Source organism: Vipera ursinii (assembly GCF_947247035.1).
Source record: "Vipera ursinii genome assembly, chromosome: 3".
NCBI lineage: Eukaryota > Metazoa > Chordata > Lepidosauria > Squamata > Viperidae > Vipera > Vipera ursinii.
The window spans coordinates 71,023,271-71,046,841 of NC_139516.1; the positions used below are offsets into that span (position 1 = coordinate 71,023,271).

The window sequence follows — 23,571 nt, forward strand, 5'->3', positions numbered from 1 at the left end:
TTGACTTCAGAAGTTATTTTGGGCGTCGTTGAGTGTATGGTAAAGTTCTTCCTATTGATTATGGAGAACGGCGTTTCTTCACCCTCAGGAACTTTGAAATGTGTGGACTTCAACTCCCAGGGATAAACACTGCTGTAAAGGTAAAGGTAAAGGTTCCCCCGCACATGCGTGCTAGTCGTTTCCAACTCTAGGGGCCGGTGCTCATCTCCGTTTCAAAGCCGAAGAGCCAGCGCTTGTCCAAGGACAGGGGTAGCCAACCTCGGCTCTTTTATGACTCATGGACTTCAACTCCCAGAATTCCTGAGCCAGCCAAGCTGGCTCAGGAATTCTGGGAGTTGAAGTCCATGAGTCATAAAAGAGCCGAGGTTGCCTACCCCTGTCCAAGGACGTCTCCGTGGTCATGTGGCTGGCATGACTAGACGCCAGAGGCGCACGGAACGCTGTTACCTTCCCACCGTAGCGGTCCCTATTTTTCTACTTGCATTTTTACGTGCTTTCGAACTGCTAGGTTGGCAGAAGCTGGGACGAGTAACAGGCGCTCACTCACTGCTGTAGACCACAGTAAATTATCGGGTAGTCCTTAAATATTGATCATGAAGTAGCAGCACAATACGGAGCAACAACATGGTTGAAAATTAAGGAAGGAGCGTGCCATTACTATTTAATGTTTATGCATCATGAGAAATGAGAAACACCGGACTAGAATTAGACACTGGGACTAAAACTGCTGGAAGAAAGCAATAGTTGCAAATAACCTGATGCACTTGGGACAGAGATAAAAGTGAGAAAAATCCTGTTGAAGGAGAAGAGTGCAAGAGACATCTGCTTAATGCTGAAAGAAAAAGTCTCATTGGACATAGCTAACGGAGAAGACTGCAAATAGATGGTGACGAATTTGAAGTAGTAAAAATTATCTTTTTAGAGTCTTAGTCATGAAGGGGGAGAAGAGTAGAGAAATGTTTACTACTTGGGGGAGAAGGACAAACCATTAAACTGGTGAGATATTATACTGGTAACAAAGATACATATTATTAATGCTATGGTTTCTCCACTTTTAATGTCCCAGTAGAAGTCATTCCCCCTGAGATAAGATTGGCCCCGTTCCTACTTGCCTTTCGAAAAGGCCTCGAGATACAGTTTTCCCATCAACTTTGGGTACCATGGTGAGTCGAACAAGTGATTAAGGGATGTCTGTTTTTCCCACAATCTTGAGTTTTACCTTTTTTGTTTTTCTGTTTTCACTTAGTGTTTTATTGTTTTTGTGTACTGTACACTGCCCAGAATCACATTTGTGAGATGGGCAGCTGCATATTTGTTAAACCAACAAGTGCAATAACAGCACATGTCTGTGAGAGCTGGACTAGCAAAAGGGCTAGTCACATTTGAACTGTGGTGCTAAGAAAATTGGTAAAAATATTCATGACTGCCTAAGGATGTGCAAGAAGACCGCTGCCAGTTGATTTCACAAGCATAAATCTACAAGAATTGGAAGCAGTTAATGAAATGATGTTTGCTGCATTGTGAAGACTCATAAGCACTTGAGGGACAGAACAATGTTGGGAAGCAGTAGGGCAAGTGTAAGCAGAAACAAATGTGTAGTGTTGGGGGAGAGAATTGAAGTTAAAAGCTTGCTTAGAAATACAGTTTTTACAATCTTTCCTGCATTGGACAAGGAAATGGGCAAGTGTTTTGGTTCACTCTCTCAGATTACTTGGGGAGGAAAAGCTACAAAAGATAAACCAGCCTGGTTCTTATTTTTCTTTGTTTTTTGCTTTTGCAAATGAGCAATTCTCAGATCAACAGCTGAACCAAAACACAATAATCCTTTCAAATACTGTGATTCAGTTTTCTGAACAATAGGGACAAGCACATTCAGACATGCCTAAATAGGGAGAAACTAGGATGTGAAAGAGCATACTGAACTGCATAATATTGTAGAAAAATACAAATATGAAAAAAATGCAAAAGCAAACTAGAGAAAACTACACAAACACTTTTCATGTTGAGTGTATATGCTAACAAACTAACAAATGGGATAAAACAAGCTTAAGATATAAAAACAAAGAAAACTAATATTGACAAAATTACCCATCTCTAAAATAATTAAGCCCTTCTTAGGCATTGTTGCAGCAGATGGCAGCTCTTAATTGGCCACAACTGATCTCCAAAATGTTAAGCAAGTTTAGACCTGGTTAGTACATAAAGATAAAAATCTCTAGAAAATGTCAGAGATTTTGTATGCTACACTGGGAAATGGAAAGAAAAAAAAGCATCCTGGATAATGACAGTAGCAAATCAGTTCTGTATTGCTACCCAGGAATCTACACAAAGACGTTTATTTATTTATTTATTTATTTTATTGAATTTGTATACCGCCCTATTCCTGTAGGGCTCAGGGCGGTTTACAGGGCAGTTAAAACCATGAAATACAAAAATTTAAAATCAATTAAAACAATTAAATTAAATTCAAGCCCCAAAAGTAAATCTAAAACCCAATTAAATTAAATATCCCACAGTCTGGGCCAAACAGCTCAAAGAGCCAAGTTTTCAGGTCCCGGCGAAATGAGCGAAGGTCGAGGGCAGTCCTAAGTTCCGTGGGTAGTTGGTTCCATAGGGCAGGCGCACCCACAGAGAACGCCCTCCCCCTGGGAATAACCCACCGGCATTCATTAACCGGCGGTACCCTGAGAAAGCCCTCCCTGTGGGAGCGCATAGGACGATGGGAAGATGATGCCGGCAGCAGATGTTCCCTTAGATAGTCTGGACCCAAGACATTTAGCGCTTTATAGGTCATTACCTGCACCTTGAATCTCACCCGGAGGGCAACCGGAAGCCAATGCAGCTCGTGGAGAAGAGGTGTTACATGGGAGTATCGGGAAGCTCCCATCACAACTCGCTTAGCTGAATTCTGCACCAGTTGAAGCCTCCGAGTGGTCCTCAAGGGCAGTCCCATGTAGAGGGCATTGCAGTAGTCTAACCGGAAGGTCACGAGCGCATGAGTGACTGTGCGTAGGGCATCTCGGTCCAGATAGGGCCGCAACTGGCGCACCAGGTGAATCTGGGCAAAAGCCCCCCTGGTCATGGTTCCTATATGATCTTCAAAACTGAGCCGTGAATCCAGGAGGACGCCCAGGTTGCGAGCCCTATCAACAGGGGGGGGTAACACCTCATCCCCTATTGTTAATGATGGGAAAAGCTGGTCAGTCCGAGATGCCGGTATGAACAGCCACTCAGTCTTGTCAGGATTTAGATGAAGCCTGTTTCTCCCCATCCAAACCCGGACCGCCTCCAGGCAACGGGACATCACGGCGAGGGCATCACTGGGTTGGTTCGGGGTGGAAAGAAAAAGTTGGGTATCATCAGTGTACTGGTGATACTCTACCCCGAAACCACGAATGAGCTCACCCAGCGGCGAGGACTTTCTTACTAATGAGAAATATATTCATATGAGAAGAGCTATCGGCCGGTTCTCAAGTAGTACACTAGCTGGCAGGTCTTTTTTCCCTATTTTTAAACTGCAATACATCATCTTGGAAAGGGCCACTGGTTTGACATTGGGGAGAATAGAATAGAACAGAACAGAAGTTTGGGAGGGACCTTGGAGGTCTTCTAGTTTAGCCCCTTCCTCAAGCAGGAGAATCTATCATTTCAGACAAGTGACTGTCCAGTCTCTTCTTAATCTGAACCCATTGTTTAAAAAAAGTTTGAAAAAAAGTATCTTCAATCACCAAAGATATAGTTGATCAACAACAATGAACTTCATCTTGTGTAGTTAGAAGGCAGAATTTAATTTTTTTTTCTTGCCATGGAGAAAACCTGTACAAATGTCTGGTTGATTAAAGGTACTTTTTCATATGTTTATTTATATGCAGTGTTATTGCTTCTTTTTACAGCCATTTGAAGAGCTATTTATTAAAGTCATACAGTACACTAACCAGATATTGCTACATCTCTCTCTCTCTCTCCCCCTCCCTCCCTCCCTCCCTCCCTCCTACAGTAATACCAGGTGTTCTGCCCAGATTATGATTAACTCAGCTCCTGACTGGTGGATTTTTCTATTTTTTTTTGTCACCTACTCATGTTAAGAAAACAAATGGCAAGTGCTTTTTCTTCTGTGGGCATGCCTTTGCAGAATTAATTAAAAAAAAGTTTTAAAGTTCTCCCTGTCATTTAAAACTAGAGGGTGAAACTTGGCAAAACTTTTGCCAGTTTCACCCAGTGTAAAAAAACAGCAAGATCAAAGCTAACAGCTACCATTTCATTTCACCCACTTAAAAGAGGAAGACAGAAAGAAATGGCTTCACTAACTCACCTGTAGAAAGAAGAAATGTGCATATAAAAATCCTATCAGGTGATGGGACAGCCCAGATGTTGAAGGTGGAGATTAAGGACAGAAAAGGGGTCTCAGAAGAGCATGCTCCAGGATCAAAGCATTTGGACAGGATAGAGCAGGGGTCTTCAAACTTGGCCCTTTTATTACTTGTGGACTTCAACTCCCAGAATTCCTCAGTCAGGCACTCTGGCTGAGGAATTCTGGGAGCTGAAGTCCACAAGTCATAATAGGGCCAAGTTTGAAGAGCCCTGAGATAGAGGGAAGCGCAGCAAGTAAACAGTTTTCCCCTCCTAGCCACAGCAGAGGGGCTAAAACACAATTTTGGAGAACCAGAGAACCCAGCTGTGGATGTCATCTTCCATTTCTGATGATATCTTCCATTCCTGCCTTCTCAAAATGGTAGCTGGCCCACCCTTGTGCCAGGACAAGCAGAAAGTGTGAATCGGCCTGAATTTGTCTTTAAAAGCTGTTATATTAATAATCTCAATCCTTTTTAAAATTATTTGTATTATTATCTGTGATAAGCAGGGACTAGAGTCTTGGGATCTGCTAATGATCAGAAAGGAGCAGATAATGCGAAAAGCAATAATGATGCTCAGAAGTATTCTAAAATTTATAGTCACTGAAGCATTTTTCTTCTTTGAGAAGAAATATGCTATAGACATACATATAATTAAACATGTTTAAAAAACATATTTCTCACTATGGTGTTTACACCAAAATTATTTATGTGCTTGCTTCACAATGCATTATACACATAACTGAAGAAGAAATGCAAGATCTTATATCATCAAACTCCATGCTAATATAATGGATGTCTCTGGAGATTCTAAGATACTAATATTGCTCTTTTGGTGAAGGCTTAGTAATTAGGCTGTGTGAATCACTGAAGTGGTATTTTTCTTCAATCAAATGTCTCACTGTGCTGTTGTGCAAATTGATGCCCAATTATTATCAAAGGCTCTCTACAGCCAAGGTATATCGAAAAAGCTGCTTGGAGATATTTGCGAGTGTTCTGTGTATGCATGCAAAGAAGACTTACGTTGGCATATTTCATAAAATAAAACACTTTCTCAAACCCTATCTCAAATCAAATCTGAACCCAATAAAGGCCATTCTAGGTAACGTAATACTGCATTGCACAAGTCTGAAGCACCATTGAATTATGTGAAAAAACAGAATACATGTGCAAAGAATGGGCTGAGATTAAACAAACAATGCCTCTATTGCATGTTTTATATGATCCTCTCTCAGTTCTGGCTTATTAGTAATTCCTGTACATTCTTGGTGATACAGTAGGTGGCACTTTAGCCACACACAGTCACTATCTCATATTGATGGAATGTTACTGTGGAGGCTTATCTTTTATAAAAGGTATAAAAATAAATATTTTAAAATATAATTGCCAGTTCTATCTGGCAAAATATAAAATGTATTATCTCTAGGCATGAGTCATACTGGGGTTTGAAATGCAAAGTTAGCCAATAATGCTGAATTCTGGAGTACAGGTATGATAAAATATATCAGACTACTTTGTGTATTTGCCTGTTGATAACATATACCATTGATTTGACTCCTGCAAGGCAAGCAGGCAAGAGATTTAAAAAGTATCCACAGAATATAATGGTCAAAAGATGAAAACACCAAGTGCCTCTGTGGAATAATTACATTTTTACTGTGAATTCATATTTGCGTTTACAATAAAGTAGAACATTTGCATTCAGAGTGAAACTAACCCCCCCCCACACCCTACGTTTCCATTTATAAAAGGGCTTAAAGCGGTTTGTCAGCATTTCTTGTTAAGTGTAAACAGTTTGTACACATTTGTTAGGGTTGGAGCGTGAAGCATGTGTGAGTCGAGCACTGTATTTTAGGTAGAATTCAATTCCATTAATTCCTTTTTATATTGTGCTAAGCACATTGCTCCTCTAAATGAGATCCAGACTTGTTCATGCTTAGAATAAACCAATTAAATCAATGAAACGTGTTAGATATGGCTAAATTAAGTCTCATTGATTTCAGTGTGTTGACTTTAAGTATGACTAAGAGAAATCCAACTCGGTACCTATAAAGTCGGTTTTGAAATTTCTGCAACTCCCCCCCCCCCAGTCCAATTTCAAAGCTCTTTGAAATCAAGTGACTCATACTTCTAGTTAAAGCAACCTAACCTAAGCCTTCTCATATGGAGGGAGATAGGCAGATCAGGGAAAATAAATCAGAAAGAAATATTGATTTCCTTACTTTACTTAACATTGCAATGAATGTTAATGCTTCGGGGAACACTCAAGAGTAATGGAATTCAGTGTGATTCAGTGATATGAAAGTGTGTATGAATCTTGGCATAAGAGTGGGAATTTACTACTTCTTGATGTTGTTGAACTACAATTCCCAAATTCTTAATTGGTGATTGGTGTTTGTACAGGTTATATTTTAAAAACAATTGGTGGGCTACATCATAAACAAAAGGGGGTGTATCCAGACCATTCTACTTATATCTATGTTTGTAAGCCATCCAGAGTTGTTTTGAAGCAAGATGGGCAACAAATAACTTCAGTCCAATCAATCAGTCAATCAACCAACAATTAACAGGATTTAGGTTAGTGGTGGTGTCTAATTTAGCTTCCGCTGAATGATGGGATTTACTCTTTGGAATAGATCCCTCTAGAAGGTGCAGCTTGTAATTTTAAATACATTTAGCCAACAAAAAGAGTGTTTATTATAATTAAATTATTTAAAATTAATCTGTTGGTAAATGACCCCATTTATGAAATGACCACCATTATGGAAAAAAAAAGCTTGATGTAACATGTGTACCTTATTACTCAAGCATCAGTTGCCAGGATATAAACTTTTTGGCTTGTCCTGATAGTAAGATACTAACCATAAATGAATAAAATACAAGTTACAGAGAATAAACATAACTTCAAGATGAAGATGCCTAGAAAAACAATTTTTAACAAATACTGAAATATTGTACTATACAATATAAACCCCAATATAGAGAAGACCTTTCTCACTTCATAATACATGCCTACAGGGAGGTACTAGATCAGACATGTCAAACACAAGGTCCGGGGGCCGGATCCGACCCATGAAGTGGTTTCATGTGGCCCGCGAAGCCATCCTGGAAACAGTGAGGGAATGGCCCCCACTGCCTTGGCCCTGGCCCAGAGACCCTCCTTCTGCCAGAGACCCTCAGATCTGTCCCACTCCTGCCCAGGCCCCCATAGGTTCCCTTGATGCGAATGATGTAGAGCTGACCATGCCCACCCACTAGGCCGTACACACTCTAGCCACACCCACCCAGTAGGCCACGCCCACCCAGGCCACACCCACCCGGCCCCTTGCAATGCTGATGCGGCCCTCAATGAAATTGAGTTTGACACCTCTGTACTAGATCAAGGTTCTCCAAAGGGTTCAGTTCAATCCAGGGGTCATTGGGACTCTCTATTAGTACTATTAAAGTTGTATTCATTAAATTATTTTCACATAATAAATGCTTAGGGCTTAATTAATAATCTGAAGCTTCAAGTAGAGGTTCATGAGGAATGTTAATTCTGGATAAATGGATGAGAGGAGGTCTTCAGGGATCTCTGCTCCCCAAGACGGAAGGCTTTTGAAAACCAAAACTATGATAAAAATATACCCTGGATATATACTTGGTTCCATTGAAGATAAATTTTCCAACCTGAGCTAGCAGTCTTGTCCTCACACTGACAAAAGTGTATCCTTGGTAAAAAAAGAACATATAAATTATTGCAGCACAATTAATACATAAGAGGACATGAATATCTGAAGGTAGGCCACTAAGTGTTGTAGTTAACCTGCCATATAATAATAAAGCTAAACTTAACAGTAACTAAATTTGTTGTTGGCTGCATACTCTGAGATACAATTACTACAGTCTGTCCCTGGGAATGCTCAGCTTTTCTAAAAGATGTATTCTGTAATTTCTAAAAGTATATCAGTATACAGCCCCTTTCTCACAATGCCATCCTTGCAAGGTAGTCCAGAGAAGAAGCATGCCCAGAAGTACTAGCTCTAGCTATATTATAAGGTTACAGTAACAGAATTTTGTAAGCCTGAAAGTAAATTTCTTCCTGGTTGCCTTTACAGCCCAAGAAACTAGGAAGTAGCCAGGCTGACCTTTGCTGTTCCTGGCCTTTTCTCTGCCCTATCTATTCTTGGAGCAGGTGCAAAAGGCAGTTCCTCTTCCTCATCAGTGATTGGCTGCAGCTACATGCTTTCCCCACCTAAAGCCTCAGGGCTGTCCTGCTGCAGCTGTGCTTCAGCCAAATCCCTCTCAGCCTGCTGCTTGTCCAGGTTCTCTCCCATCAACCACTCCCCATCACTTGGATTCACAGCCCCCGCTCGGAGCCATTGACCAACTCCCCTTCTGACATGCCTGTGACTCGTTCCTCCTCATCTGAATTGACATCCCGAGAGGCATCGGGTAGAATTTGGGCGAGTAATCACACTTATTATGACATATTGATACTAAGCATACTGCTCATACTGCTTGTTATGTACTGGGCTTTTGGTACCATACCACGTGCGTTGCTTGAGAACTAACGGTTGTCCAGCAACCCAGACAGGCCGTCTCTGGGCCTGCAATTGGTCAGCCTCAGCCGGCAAGTGCGGGTTCAATCTTATTGGTTGCTACCATAGGGCTTGGCTGCATATTGGGGCTGGGAGCGGCCCAAGCCCCAGTACAGTTCCTGCTTGAATAAAGAATGAGTTCCTCTGTACTCAGCTGTGTGTCTTCATTCCTGCTCACCAGAGCCCACGACTTAACAGTGGCGACTAGGGTGGGATCCTGCTTCACCGCCTAAAGGGCTGAAGTTCACGAGAGGTCGGCATTACTCTCTGGAGGCAAGAGGCATCTTCCCCCCCTCTCTAGGCCGGCTAGTAAAGCTACACTAGCGGCCACATGCTCAGTGGACGCATTCTTTGAGTGAGGGTTATTTCCCCACCATCTTGAAAGAGGCGGTGGTGAGACCTCTCCTCAAGAAGCCTGCCTTGGACCCAGCTGTATTGAACAACTTTCGTCCAGTCTCCAACCTTCGCTTTCTTGCGAAGGTTGTTGAGAGTGTGGTGGCGCATCAGCTCCCTCTGGTCCTGGATGAAGCGGATTATTTGGACCCTTACCAATCGGGTTTCAGGCCCGGGTACAGCACGGAGACGGCATTGGTCGCTCTGGTGAATGATCTCTGGAGGGCTCAGGATAGGGGATATTCCTCTGTCCTAGTCCTATTAGACCTCTCGGCGGCTTTCGATACCATCGACCATGGTATCTTGCTGCGGCGTCTCAGGGGATTGGGAGTGGGAGGCACAGTTCTTCAGTGGTTCTCCTCCTATCTCCTGGGACGCTCGCAGTCAGTGTTGGCAGGGGGGCAGAGATCGTCCCCTAGGTCTCGTTTGTGGAGTGCCTCAGGGGTCGGTCCTCTCGCCTCTCCTGTTCAACATCTACATGAAACCGCTGGGTGAGATCATTTGTGGTTTTGGAGTTGGGTATCATCAATACGCCGATGATACCCAACTTTTCATTTTGACCCCAAACCACCCCAGTGATGCCCTCACTGTGATGTCCCGTTGCCTGGAGGCGGTTCGGGTCTGGATGGGGAGGAACAGACTTCAACTCAACCCTGACAAGACTGAGTGGCTGTACATTCCGGCGTCCCAGGACATTCAAAATGTTCCATCGCTTTCTATGGGGGGTGAGCTCTTACCCCCTGTGGATAGGGCTCGCAACTTGGGAGTCCTCCTAGATTCACGACTTACTCTGGAAGATCATATAGTGGCCGTGACTAGGGGGGCTTTCACCCAGGTTCGGCTGGTGCACCAGTTGCGGCCCTATCTGGACCGGGATGCCCTGTGTACGGTCACTCATGCGCTCGTGACCTCTTGCCTAGACTATTGTAATGCTCTCTACATGGGGCTTCCCTTGAAGACTACTTGGAGGCTCCAACTGGTACAGAATGCGGCCGCGAGAGTTGTCTTGGGAGTTTCCCGGTACTCCCATGTTACACCTTTGCTCCGCGAGCTGCATTGGTTACCAGTTGTTTTCCGGGTGAGGTTCAAGGTCTTGGTTATGATCTTTAAGTCCTTACATGGCACGGGTCCGAGATACCTCGAGGACCACCTGCTGCCAGCGTCAACTCCCCTCCGCCCTGTGCGTGCCCACAGAGAGGGCCTCCTCAGGGTGCCTCCGGTCAGGGAATGTCGACTGGTGGCCCCCAGGGGGAGGGCCTTCTCTGTGGGTGCTCCGGCATTATGGAACCAACTGCCGGTTGAGCTCCGGATGGCATCGGACCTTCGATCCTTCCGTCGCGGGTTGAAGACCCACTTATTTGAATTAGCTGGTCTGGCCTGATGGGGGAATATGGGTTTTAATTGGTTTTTATTATTTTATCATTGTTGTATTTTAATTGGGCATTGGTTTAATTTTCTTTTAATTTTTGTATAGTTATTTATATATGCCCTGTGAACCGCCCTGAGTCCCTAGGGAGAAGGGCGGTATAGAAATCAAATAAATGAAATGAATGAATGAATTCCCTGAGCCCAAGAAGCAGGATCCAAGAACGCAGGAATCGAGGAAAGATGCCGAAAGTCAGCAAACTCAGAGAGTTCGATGTAAAGCATCCAGAAAAATGGCCGTCTTACCTCTTGCAAGTGGAGAACTATCTACGAGCAAACCAGATTGCAGAGGAAGGCCTAAAAGCTGCCACGTTGCTGTGCGTGTGTGGGCCAGCAACTTTCGACCTAGCGGAAAATCTCTTTGCACCAACGCCCATTGAAGCAGTATCGTTCGCAGACCTTAAGAAGAAGCTGACCGGGCATTTTCAGCCCAAGATGTCGGAGATGGCGTGGCATTTAAATTCGACCAAAGAGTGCAGCTTCCTGGAGAGACAGCTTCAGAGTTTATCACGGGCCTAAGGCAGGCCGCACGCCTTTGCAAGTTCTCAAATTTAGAGGAATGACTGAGAGACCGACTTGTCTGTGGCCTTCGAGACAGAACCCTCCAGCAGAGACTGTTTGCCAGACCCAATCTCACATTCGCCGAGGCACAGGATGAGGTCATGGCTGACGAAGCAGCTGGAGGTGCAGTGCAAACAGTGCAGCCCACCAAATCTTCAAAAGTAGAAGATTCCATCCATCTTGAGGTTGCCAAATGCATTGGAAAATCGTCGGAAGACGAAGAACCCAAAATAAACAAGCTCCAAAGGCAGCCAAATGTGCAAAACCGCAGAAGACACCAACAAGAGAACAATTACAAGGCAGTTCTCTTACCTAGATGTAAGGGGTGCAGAGGCAACCATTTCCGCGCCAATTGCAGATTTCATTTGGCCACGTGTAGAGCTTGAGGAAGGACCAGCCACATTGCAGTGGTGTGCAGAGCCCACCAGAGAGACAGGCCACCCAACACCAGTCAGAGGAACTGACCAGGAGAGGTACTGGGGCCCAGGGTCCAGTTAGTGTGGGGTTCTTCAGAAGCTGGAGAAGCGTTTGCTGCACCGGGGCTCATTGCCCCCTTAAGCCTAAATTCAAGTTTGCGGTAGAGCTACAAGGAGTTCCATGTAAGATGGAGTTGGACTCCGGCTCGGTGGTATCGATCATCTTGCATGACACATTCAACTTTGTGTGTAGACGCAGTAACCACTGGGCTAAACTAAGGCCCTCAGATATTATTTTAACAGATTTTCAGAACGCTCATGTTAAAGTTAAGGGTGAAGCAACCTTATTGGTAAAATTTAAAGGGTTTTTGGGGCACCTGGATGTCATAGTAGTAGAGGGCCAAAGAACAAGTCTTATTGGACTTGATTGGTTTGAGGCTTTAGGCATTCAAATTACAGGCATTAACCGGACACAAACAGCAGACCTCATGACTGTGTGCGAGGAATACGCGGATGTTTTTGAGTCAAAACTGGGAACTTATACTGGCCTGCCAATTTCTTTTAAATTAGATCCTAACATTGTACCAATTAAGATTAAGCCTTGCAGGGTCCCTTTTGCCCTAAAACACAAAATCGATTCCAAAATCGATAAGTTGGTAGAACAGGGCGTTTTGCAGCCTGTTGATGGGGGGAGTGGGAAACTCCTATAGTCACCACACTAAAGTCCAACGGGGAAGTTCGCATTTGTGCAGACTATAAATGCACATAAAATAAGGCCCTTAATCAACATGCATACCCGGTCCCTGTAGTCAACCATATTTTAGCCTCCTTGAAAGGGGGAACCATTTTTGCTAAACTTGATTTAGCGCAGGTGTATCAGCAATTGTCGGTTGATGAGGCCACAGCCGCAACTCAAACAATAGTAACTCACAGAGGGGCATTCAAAGTCAAACGCTTGCAGTTTGGAGTCAGCGTTGCACCGGGTATTTTCCAGGGGATTATGGAACACACACTTAAGGGTATTCAGGGTGTCTGCCCCTATTTTGATGATGTTCTCATTGCTGGGGAATCCCCAGAAGTGTTGGCCAATAGGCTCAGGGCTGTTTTGCAGAGGCTCCGCGATGAGGGCCTCAAATTAAAGAAAAACAAATGTAGTATTGGGGTCTCATCAACAGAATTCTTGGGGTTCCGTATCAATGCTAGTGGGATTCACCCCTCTGATTCAAAAGTGAAGGCCATCAAAATGGCTCCTAGGCCAAAATCAAAAGGAGAGCTGCAAGCTTTTTTGGGCCTCCTGAATTTTTATCACACATTCCTACCTCATAAGGCTGTAATAGCAGAGCCCCTCCACAGGCTATTTGATAAAAAAGCCCCTTGGAAATGGACTAACTTACATGAAAAAAGTTTCCAGGATCTCAAAGCCCTCCTTTCAGAAAAGTCCACTGTAACTCATTACATTGAGTCTAAACCTGTATGTCTTGCATGTGATGCATCTCCCTACGGGGTGGGAGCAGTCTTAAGCCACATAGAGAAGAATGGGAAACAGGTTCCTATTGCGTTTTATTCTAGGACTTTATCTTCTGCTGAGCATAATTATGCGCAAATTGATAAAGAAGCCTTGGCCATAGTGGCTGGAGTTAAGAAATTTCAGGATTATTTATATGGCAGGGATTTCACTGTCTACACTGACCACAAACCCCTTTTGGGGTTGTTCACAATGGATAAGCAAACTCCCCACATACTATCTCCAAGAATGCTGAGATGGTCTATATATTTGTCTGCATACAATTTTAAGTTAATTCATAAACCAGGGAAAGAAATGGGCCATGCAGATGGCCTCAGCAGACTACCACTGCCACTAATGGATCCTGATCCAGCTCCTGCTGCTATAATATTGTCTTCAGGACTTACCTGAGTTTCCCCTCCACGCAGGGGATATTGCTGCTGAAACTGCCACAGATAAAATTCTGAGCAGAGTACTGTCATGGGTATACACAGGCTGGTTGGAAAAAAGTCCAGGCTGTGAATTTCAAAGTTATTTTGTCAGGAGACATGAGTTGTCTGCACACAAGGGCTGCATTTTATGGGGCAACAGAGTCATTATCCCCACTTAATTAAGGGACAGAGTCTTACAATCTTTACATGAAGGCCATCCAGGCATTGTACGAATGAAAGCCTTAGCCAGAAGCTACCTTTGGTGGCCTGGCCTGGATAAGGCTGTAGAGGATCAAGTTCGTGGTTGCTATACTTGCCAGCAATCTAGGCCTGAAATGCCTCAGGCCCCAGTTCACAGATGGGAAGAAACACATACCCCCTGGTCCAGGGTTCACATAGACTACACTGGGCCTTTTCAAGGACAGCTTTTCTTGGTAGTAGTGGATAGCCACTCAAAAAGGCTGGAAGTAGTTCCAGTCCCTAATATGACTACTGCTAGGACCATCCAGGTGCTGAGAACGTTTTGCAACACATGGGTTGCCTGATGTTTTGGTTTCTGATAATGGGGCTCAGTTCACTGCTGCTGAGTTTCAGGCTTTTCTTAGAGCTAACCTCATCAGACATGCTACGTCTGCACCATTTCATCCTTCTTCGAATGGACAAGCCGAACACATGGTGAGGACAACAAAGGAGGCACTCAAGCACATTATCACAGGTGACTGGCATCATAGATTGGCAGATTTTTTTTGCTCTGTCAGCATTCTACACCCTGCACGGCTACAGGTAAAAGTCCTGCTGAGCTTCGTTGGGGAAGGCGTTTAATTATTAAACTGGACAGGTTGCATCCAGACAGAGTGGCATCCAAAGCCACCGAGGGGGCTGCAAATGGGCGATTGGGTTTGGGCCAGAAACTATGGGCCTGGAAATTTGTGGGTTCCTGGTCAGGTGACCAAGGCATCTGGACCGCTATCTTACGAAGTGGGGTTGGAGGGAGGGCGACTAGTCAGAAGACACATTGACCAACTTAGAGGTTTCCAGAATGGTCACTAAGTGAGGACTATGGCATAAGTCCTTCCCAAAGTCCTCAAACTGGCACCCAAGCCAGCCCACACCAGAACCACCAGGGTTTTCCATTCTCAGCTGAAGTTGATTCTGAGGAAGAACCAGGAAGCTCGGAAGTGCAACATGGGACCCCCTGACCAGGCGAACTAGCCGAATCTCAGCAACCGCTGTGCCTACTCTGTAGAACAGACTGACTCTGAGGTGGGCCAACCTGGTGAGGCCAGCCAGAGCGTTTCAATTCCCCTGGAAGATGAAGCACAAAGGGACATGGGTCTACCCAGCCCATGTTCATTGAGACGTTGTTTCATCTCTTTGTAGTCCTTACTGCATTGACAAGCCATTTAGCCATTGTTAAATCTTATTGTAGTCCAGGGCACGTCTGTAAAGGTCACGTAATGTCATTCTAACTACCTTGAATTAACAAGCTTTATTTTTTTGTTTTGTTATGTATTTTGGTTGTTGGGAGTGATTTATAAGTCTTGACTATTGTCAAGTTATTTAAGGGGATTATAGCCTGATTTTAGGAGGGAGGGGTGTTATGTACTGGGCTTTTGGTACCACACCACGTGCTTTGCTGGAGAACTAACGGTTCTCCAGCAACCCAGACAGGCCGTCTCCAGGCCTGCAATTGGTCAGCCTCAGGCGGCAAGCGCAGGTTCAATCTTATTGGTTGTTACCATAGGGCTTGGCTATATATTGGGGCTGGGAGTGGCCCAAGCCCCAGTACAGTTCCAGCTTGAATAAAGAATGAGTTCCTCTGTACTCAGCTGTGTGTCTTCATTCCTGCTCACCAGAGCCACGACTTAACATTGCTCAAAAGTAGTACAACATTCTGTGCTGCTTTCTGGTCTTTTCAAGTCTTCAGTGAAAGTGAATTTCTATAACAATATCAGGAAAGTATTTCAAAACAAGGAGGCTGCATCTTACACCGGTTTGATGCAATTAATCTGTTTCATGTAGGAATAGGGCTGTTTCTTTTCTTTTCCTATCTCCTTGCCTGATTCTATTTCATTGTTTATAAAACCTTGCAAGTGCCAAGGCTATTTTACTTTGTTTATTTCCTATCACCTTTTTATCCTTTTTACTCATCTATCTAATTTAGCATAATGCATTTATTCTCAGATCAATGCCAGGAGCACGCTATGACATTTACCTTAAAAATGCTTTGAGTGGAAACAGGAGCGTGCTTGCTCTGTGCATGTTTGATTACTCACAGGGATAACCCATGTTTGCTTATTCACGAAATTCATATTTTGTGGGCAGCAGTCTATCTAAAACTTTTGGGAGAAAAACAATATGAGGGTTGACATTTCCTGAGATAATCTTTTGTTAAAAAATAAGATCAGGGCTAGTGAAAGGATTTTGATGCTGAAGGCAGACTGGGAAATATCAGCCCCTGAGCTGTTCAAGTCAAGGGCTATTATACCCCGAGCTAGCCATGTTCATTTGGCACATGAAGCAAAAAAATATCACACTACCATCTCCCTGTATCTTGACATCGAGAGAGAAAAAAAAGAATGTATTACCTCTCAGGACATTTTAAATTTGCTGACCCTGAATGTGATTCTGCTTGCAAAACTAAAATGCATGGGCTTGTCTGAGGTGATCATTTTTGTCAATGAGACAAGTAGAATTTGAAACCTAAGCAGGTGAGCGGGTGGGTGGGTGGGAACATAATCTTGTGATGCAACTTTTAGAAAAATAAAAACAAAGATTAAACTTACTGTTATAAAGTAACACACCACGATGCAATAGCAACAACTTCATTGGTTCAAAGGATTCAGTATTACTACACAATATGTTCATTAGAAGTCAACATCCAGTTGTATTTCATGAAGACCGAATATATACAATCTTGAATTCCTAAAGAAAAGAGGAATATAAATCTAATAAACACACAAACACAACCTAGTAATATAAAATGAACAGATTAATACAGTTTATGTCTAAATCAGGGGTGTCAAACTGCCGGCCCGTGGGCCGGATGCATCACAACGAAACCGCGCCCTCCCCATTGCCGGCAATGGGAAAAAAGTTGCGATATGTCGTGTCACGTGACGTCACGAGTTTGACATGCCTGGTCTAAATGATCTATGCTAAGAATAGGTGAAAGTTATCTGGTTAGTGTTTCTCCTTGGAGAAACTCTACAGCAGAGGTCTTCAAATTTGGTCCTTTTATGACTTGTGGACTTCAACTTCCAGAATTCCCCAGGCTGTAGAATTCTGGTAGTTGAAGTCCACAACTCATAAAAGGGCCAGGTTTGAAGACCCTGGCTCTAGAGATCCAAGTGCCTAGTATTGGTTAAGAATGAAATACCTCTATGATTTGAGTAAGGGACATTAACTGAGTAATAAATACATTTCACTACAGACGTATATATGATTCCCAAATTAGATAAGACCACCCCTTTATCTAGACTATGGGCTTGTTAATGTTCAAGAATGAAAACTTCATTTCCATTTTCCTGAACAAAACAAGCACAGTCACTACCCATCACCCTTTGGGGCCCAGCTGAGCACCTGAATACTACTTTAAGATATCTTGGCAATTATCCCTCTGCATTGTTCTCTGGTTCACTCTTGAACGTTTCTTGAGGTTCAAATTTGGTAAGAGACTAATAGCTTTTTGGTTTTTACTCTTGTGTTTTTCAAGTTTTGCTCCCGCCGTCTGTTTTTGACAGGGTACCTTCTGCCCCTTTCCACTATCTCATAAATCCAAGCGATCATTTTATGGCAGCAAAATTAACTTTTGGTATATTGGCTGGATTTGTGAAAAACTATGTCTGGTAGTCCTACTCTGTCTCTTTTCTTTCATTTTCTGGTTAATTGCTCTTTCTTATTTCTCCATTGCTCCCTTTTGGTGTGGCTTTTTCTCTCTTACTTTCTCTTTTCTTCCTTCATTTTTTTGTGCTGAGGGAAGAAACAAGGAGAAAGTGGCCTTGTGTGGTTCTCTGTGGGAATGAGAAAACAATTGATATGTGAGATGGAAAATAATTTTGTTTTTTTAAGTGGGGTATATTATTTTGCCTCTGCAGGTGGCAGCTAATTTTGTCTAAGCTCCCAGGGAAGAAAGACTGGCTTCCTTAGGACTTGATTGGAGGAACATCAAAGTATATACAGTAAGTGAACTTGAAGAACATTTCAAAAAAGGACAATAACAACCACTTTTGAACCACTGCCAAAACCCAGCTTGATTTTATCCATGTACTGTAGTCACCTGCAGTTGTGCTAGACCTAAAGGCATTTTTAGAAATAGCTTAATTTCAGACAATTATTTTAATCAGTAGCAATTCATCCAATCTTTTTTGTCCTGGTCCAGTTGTATTTTGGAAAATGGTTTCTGAGAGTCTTTTCTCTCCTTTATTATACCCCCCCCCATTCACAGACAGTTGTGTATACACATGTCACTAATAGGCTAATGGGAGGGGATAGAGGCATAGAAACAATTGGCTTTTCTCACGACTCCATGTAAATGAATTCAGTGCTGGCTGATTCTGCTCCGAGTGTTTCATTCTGTTAAAGAAGGCTGCCGGGTGATCACCACGTCTGAGGCATGAACCAATTCGTCCTGCACCAACCTTAGGGATTTCTTCTCCAAAATATATTGCAATATGTTGATGAAGATACTTCGTCATTCAGGTAATGTTGTCTGAAGGTTGAGTCCAGTTGCCATGATTCAACCTTCAGACAACTTTACTTGGATGGTTAAGAATCTTCATTGACATATTACTTCTGAAGATGGCTTTACATTGGTGGGTTAAAACAAAGGGTGTATGGAAAGCAACAATGCTGCTACAGTGCTTATTTTTTTTGATCTGTAAGGAATCTGTATTATTGTATACATGTTCCCTTAGGACCAAATCTTGTTACAGTTTCTGAGTGGGCACCAAGAGCAGCTTTTTCATTTGGTTCCCTTGCTTACTTTGGAGAAGGTTTTTAGGGAGAGATGTGTGGAATTGATCTGTAGGAGAAAGTTAAAAATAAGCTGGTTTACTCTGGAAATGTTTCTCTGGGGCTGTGCTCAGTTTAACATTAGCTCCACCAAAATCGGAAACAGTGTTCGACACCTTTGCTCTCCACTTTGATGTCATCTAAAGGAAGGAAGCATAAATAAATCATTACTGAGATGTCTTGGGTTTGGGAACAACTATAAACATCCAAAATATATGAAGCCTGCTTTGAAAATGATTCAATAGACATACTTCAAACTAGTGTGAGAGGAGCACCCCTCCATTCCTCTTTAAAACTGAACAAATTTTTGCATGCTGTGAAAGACTGAAAAGAGGATGCTGCTGCTTTAAGGGATATACATTTAAGTTCTTAAAGCAGTGGAATTTTTTTTAAAGGCTCCTGCAGGTGTCTGGAATGAAAAGGTGGATTAGTTGGTTACTGAATGTGCTTGCACAAATTCCAAAGGATGGCTGAATTATTTTCAACATGTGCAGAGTCCTAATGAAGTCTATCCATTTAGAGCAGGGGTGTCCAACCTTGCCAACTTTTAAAATTTGTGGATTTCAGCTGGCAGTGATTCAAAAGGACCAAAATAAAGTGAGTTTTTGAAAAATAAATCTGAAGGGTAGCTTTCTGAAATAAAGGCCTGTCCTTTATAATAAGGACATATGATCACTGTACCTTAAACACAATACATTTTAGTTGTACTGCAACTCTTAGAAGCAGAAAGTTAGTTTTATTTCAGGAATTGCATTCCCCCCCAGCTTTCTTGGAAATGTGGGCAAATGCAAGTAGATTAATAGATACCATTTCAGTGGGAATGTAACAGCGCTTCATGATGTCATGCTGGCCACATGACTGCAGAAATGTCTTTGGAAAGCACTGGCTCAGTGGCCTTAAAGCAGAGATGACTAGGGCCCTCAAAGTTGGCAACAACTAGTAGAGTAAAATCTGCAGGGACTCCTTTAACTTACCTTTTCTTGCTTTGAAGTGATTTAGCAAATGCAGTTTGTATACAATTCTAATTTATTCCACTTCAATTTTCACAGTAGCCATACTTGATGCAGTGTTCCCAAAGAGTATTGCAAGTACACAAATTCTGTGTAAATAATTAAGCAATGCTTCATTGTTTATAATCTGCTGCAAAAATATAATAGGCTATTTGTGATCCTGGGAGAATAGCAGGTTTTTTAAAAATTTAGAAAAGCTTCATTACATTTTTTTCTCTCTCTTGGTCTCCTACCACATTTATTCCAATTTTCAAGTGTGACAGACTTTCACTAATACAATCTCTGTAACAGATGTTTGGAGCAGGGTGCTCACATGTCACTCAAGCTGACATGACTTGAAAGATATTTTTTTACAATCTATAACGTTGCAAAAGATAAAAGATTAGCACTCACATATAAATCTGTCATTGTTGAATGAAGGGAACATGCCAAAACAATTCCAAAGATATCAGTAACATTAATAAGATGCAAATATATTTTGTAAAAATGTAATGTAATGTATTTCACTAATTTTTATTCCCACTGGTCAGTTTTTCTGCCTAACGACACGGATCTTTTATTTTGTTTCCTATAATCTAAATGCAGCTTTTTTAGTTAGTTCGATACATTGACAAGAGTGAAGGTTAACAATGGGCATCATTCCACTATTCCACCTGAACTTTTTATGGTAAAGTAGCATTGACGTGGTGGCTCAGTGGGTTAGGACGCTGAGCTTGTCGATCAGAAGGTCGGCAGTTTGGCAGGTCGAATCCCGAGTGCTGCGTAGCAGAGTGAGCGCCTGTTACTCGTCCCAGCTTCTGCCAACCTAGCAGTTCGAAAGCACGTAAAAATGCAAGTAGAAAAATAGGGACCACTGCGGTGGGAAGGTAACAGCGTTCCGTGCACCTTTGGCATCTAGTCATGCCGGCCACATGACCACGGAGACGTCCTTGGACAAGCGCTGGCTCTTCGGCTTTGAAACGGAGATGAGCACCGGCCCCTAGAGTCGGAAACGACTAGCACGCATGTGTGGGGGAACCTTTACCTTTACCTAGCATTGTTTCATCTTAAAAATTTTTAAAAAGTGAACAGCAACTAGTACAGTAATGAATTCCAGCTTCTATTGGTAGGATCCTAGTTTGTCTAGTAAAAGAGCAATTTCTCTGCTTATTTAACAGGAAGCAATGAACTGGGGAAAACCTATAAAGAGGAAGTTTTTAATTAAAGGCCCAATAGCCTTTAAAAGTCCTGGGAATATTCTGTTTATCAATGCTGAATCTGCTGGCATTGCATTAAAATGTTACATTTTTTAAAAAAAAATATTCAACAGCAAAGTGATTCAGAGCATATTTAAACATTGTTTTAAAAGGCTGCCAACGTGATATACTTAAATGCATCATTTACCTTCCTCAGTTGTTTTTCCATGTCTGTTAGTTTGAATGTAGCACAGCAGGATGTAAACCAAGAGAAAACAACACAATCTATCTCTCAAAGTGTGGAAGATCAATTGCAGGTTTGGGTGTAACTTACAGCTGAAACAACCACAAGTAGAATAAATAGGTTAGCACGCAAGAATGATCCAGTTGTCTTATCAGAAATATTCAAGAAGAAGCACTGCTTCTGGGCTGTTAAAAAAAATGTCAGAAAGGCTCCATTTAGGGATTATCTGCTTATCCATCCCTCCATTCTTTGGTTGATCTGCCCCATTGGTGATGGTCCTTATATGTTGACTTTTTAAATGAGTGATACTTAAATGAGAAATATTTAAGGCTAAAACATATAGGGAACGGTTGCTGGAATTGGGTATGTGTAGTTTAATGAAGAGAAGGGTGAGGGGTGACATGATAGCAGTGTTCCAATATCTCAGGGGCTGCCACAAAGAAGAGGGAGTCAAGCTATTCTCCAAAGCACCTGAAAGCAGGACAAGAAAAATGGATGGAAACTAATCAAGGAGAGAAGCAACCTAGAACTAAGGAGAAACTTCCTGACAGTTAGAACAATTAACCAGTGGAACAGCCTGCCTCCAGAGGTGGTGAATGCTCCAACACTGGAAGTTTTTAAGAAGAGACTGGACAGCCATTTGCCTGAAATGGTATAGGGTTTCCTGCCTGAGCAGGGGGTTGGACTAGATGACCTCCAAGGTCCCTTCCAACTTTTTATTATTATTATTATTATTATTATTATTATTATTATTATTATTATTATTATTATTATTATTATTATAAATACTTTGATGTTTTATCAGAGACAGCCAAGCAAAAATGCAACAGAAGCATCATATATTGACTTCATTTCATGCTGAAGCCACCTCTACCTCCAGAAAATAATATATTTATACTCTAAGTCTACAGTTTTATCTTTTCTGATCAGCTGTAGTGATGTTTTGATGGATAACATATTCTCATCCAATCAGTTTGGGTATGTTTTGCTTCAGCACACTTTCAAAGTGATATTTTCAATTGCAGGATTCTGCTTTGAAAATAAGTGATTCATGATGCATTTGGGCATACAGTTCTGCCAAGAAAAATCCAGATCTTTTATTTGCCAACCAATCAGCTGACATTTACAATACAAATCTTGATTCTGAGCCAGTTTCGGTTTCACATAATGCAAATTGTATAGTAGGCAAAGAGATGTTGTAACTCCCACCAGTAATAGAACAAGATGTCATTCAGCACTGATTATTGTGTTTTGTTTTGTATTCATGTAAGGTAGGGGTCTTCAAACTCGGCCTTTTTATGACTCATGGACTTCAACTCCTAGAATTCTTCAGCCAAGCACATGGTCTGAGGAATTCTGGAAGTTGAAGTCCATGAGTCGTAAAAGGGCCGAGTTTGAAGACCCTTGATGTAAGGCATGGGTGTCAAACTCGACCATGTCACGTGATGTATTGTGGCTATCGTGACTTTTTTGCCTTTGCAGAGCTGGGGTGGGCATGGCATGTATGTGATGCATCCGGCTTGTGGGCTACTAGTTTAATACCCCTGATGTAAGTTTTTTTTAAAGTTTTTTTCCATTTCTAGCAATCTGTAAAGCAAGAAAGAAACAAGAATATACAATTACAGGCCAGAGAGGAATATACGTCAGTGTTCAATCATAGTTGATATATGTAACTACATTTATCAAATAAAGACTTGTTATTATTACTGTTAATGTAACTTAGATTTGATAGAAATATGATTCAGAAAAAATTGACTTGAAGTCAATATTCAACTGTTATCAGATTTTTTTTTCCATAAAGGTGATTGATCATACCTTAGCATGCCAATTGTTCAATGATAGATTACCGTATATTAAAAAAATCCATTGTTGAGCAATTATTGATTTAGGAATCAGGAGTATGAATACAATTATTTTTTAGTTCAGAGTAATGTCCCTCAAAAATATGTACTAATTCCAACACTGGAATACATTCTCTTTTTTGTTTGCTTCTAACATTTTGGAATATTGCTTCCAACAAAGCATCCATCACCTGGTATACCTGCATCAATATTTAAATTACCCCCAATTCTCCCAATTTATTCAAATTTTTCAATATTGTACTTTTGTATAAACCCTGATTAATTAATGGATGGCTATATAAATTGAACAAATAATTCTAATTTGGTACATATATAGTACACTATAATTTTATAGTTTTATAATCAAGCAATGCTCCAATACAAATTAGTATCCCTCTATCTTATTGAATATTTCTACCATAACAGATATATTTGTTTTAAATAAGATGTCTGCCCCACTTGTCTTGTTAGTCCTTTCTGCAAAACAAAATGTACACAATACTTCATATATGCAAATAGTATACATAAGGCCTAAAGATGGTTAATAAGAATGCAATGAGTCTGTGGAAACAAGTTAGCCACAAAAAGCATTTCTGAAATTCCAGTGAACTATAACTCCCAGCATT

The 23,571-nt window shown here is 41.9% G+C and overlaps 1 long non-coding RNA gene across 1 annotated transcript; it reads left to right on the top strand.

The window, feature by feature from the left end:
• The first annotated feature begins 75 nt into the window (after positions 1–75).
• Positions 76–4,436, top strand: LOC310637369. Its single transcript, XR_014491917.1, has 3 exons — positions 76–140; positions 1,070–1,163; positions 3,998–4,436. It is a non-coding gene; the product is annotated as an uncharacterized lncRNA (long non-coding RNA).
• Positions 4,437–23,571: the final 19,135 nt, after the last annotated feature.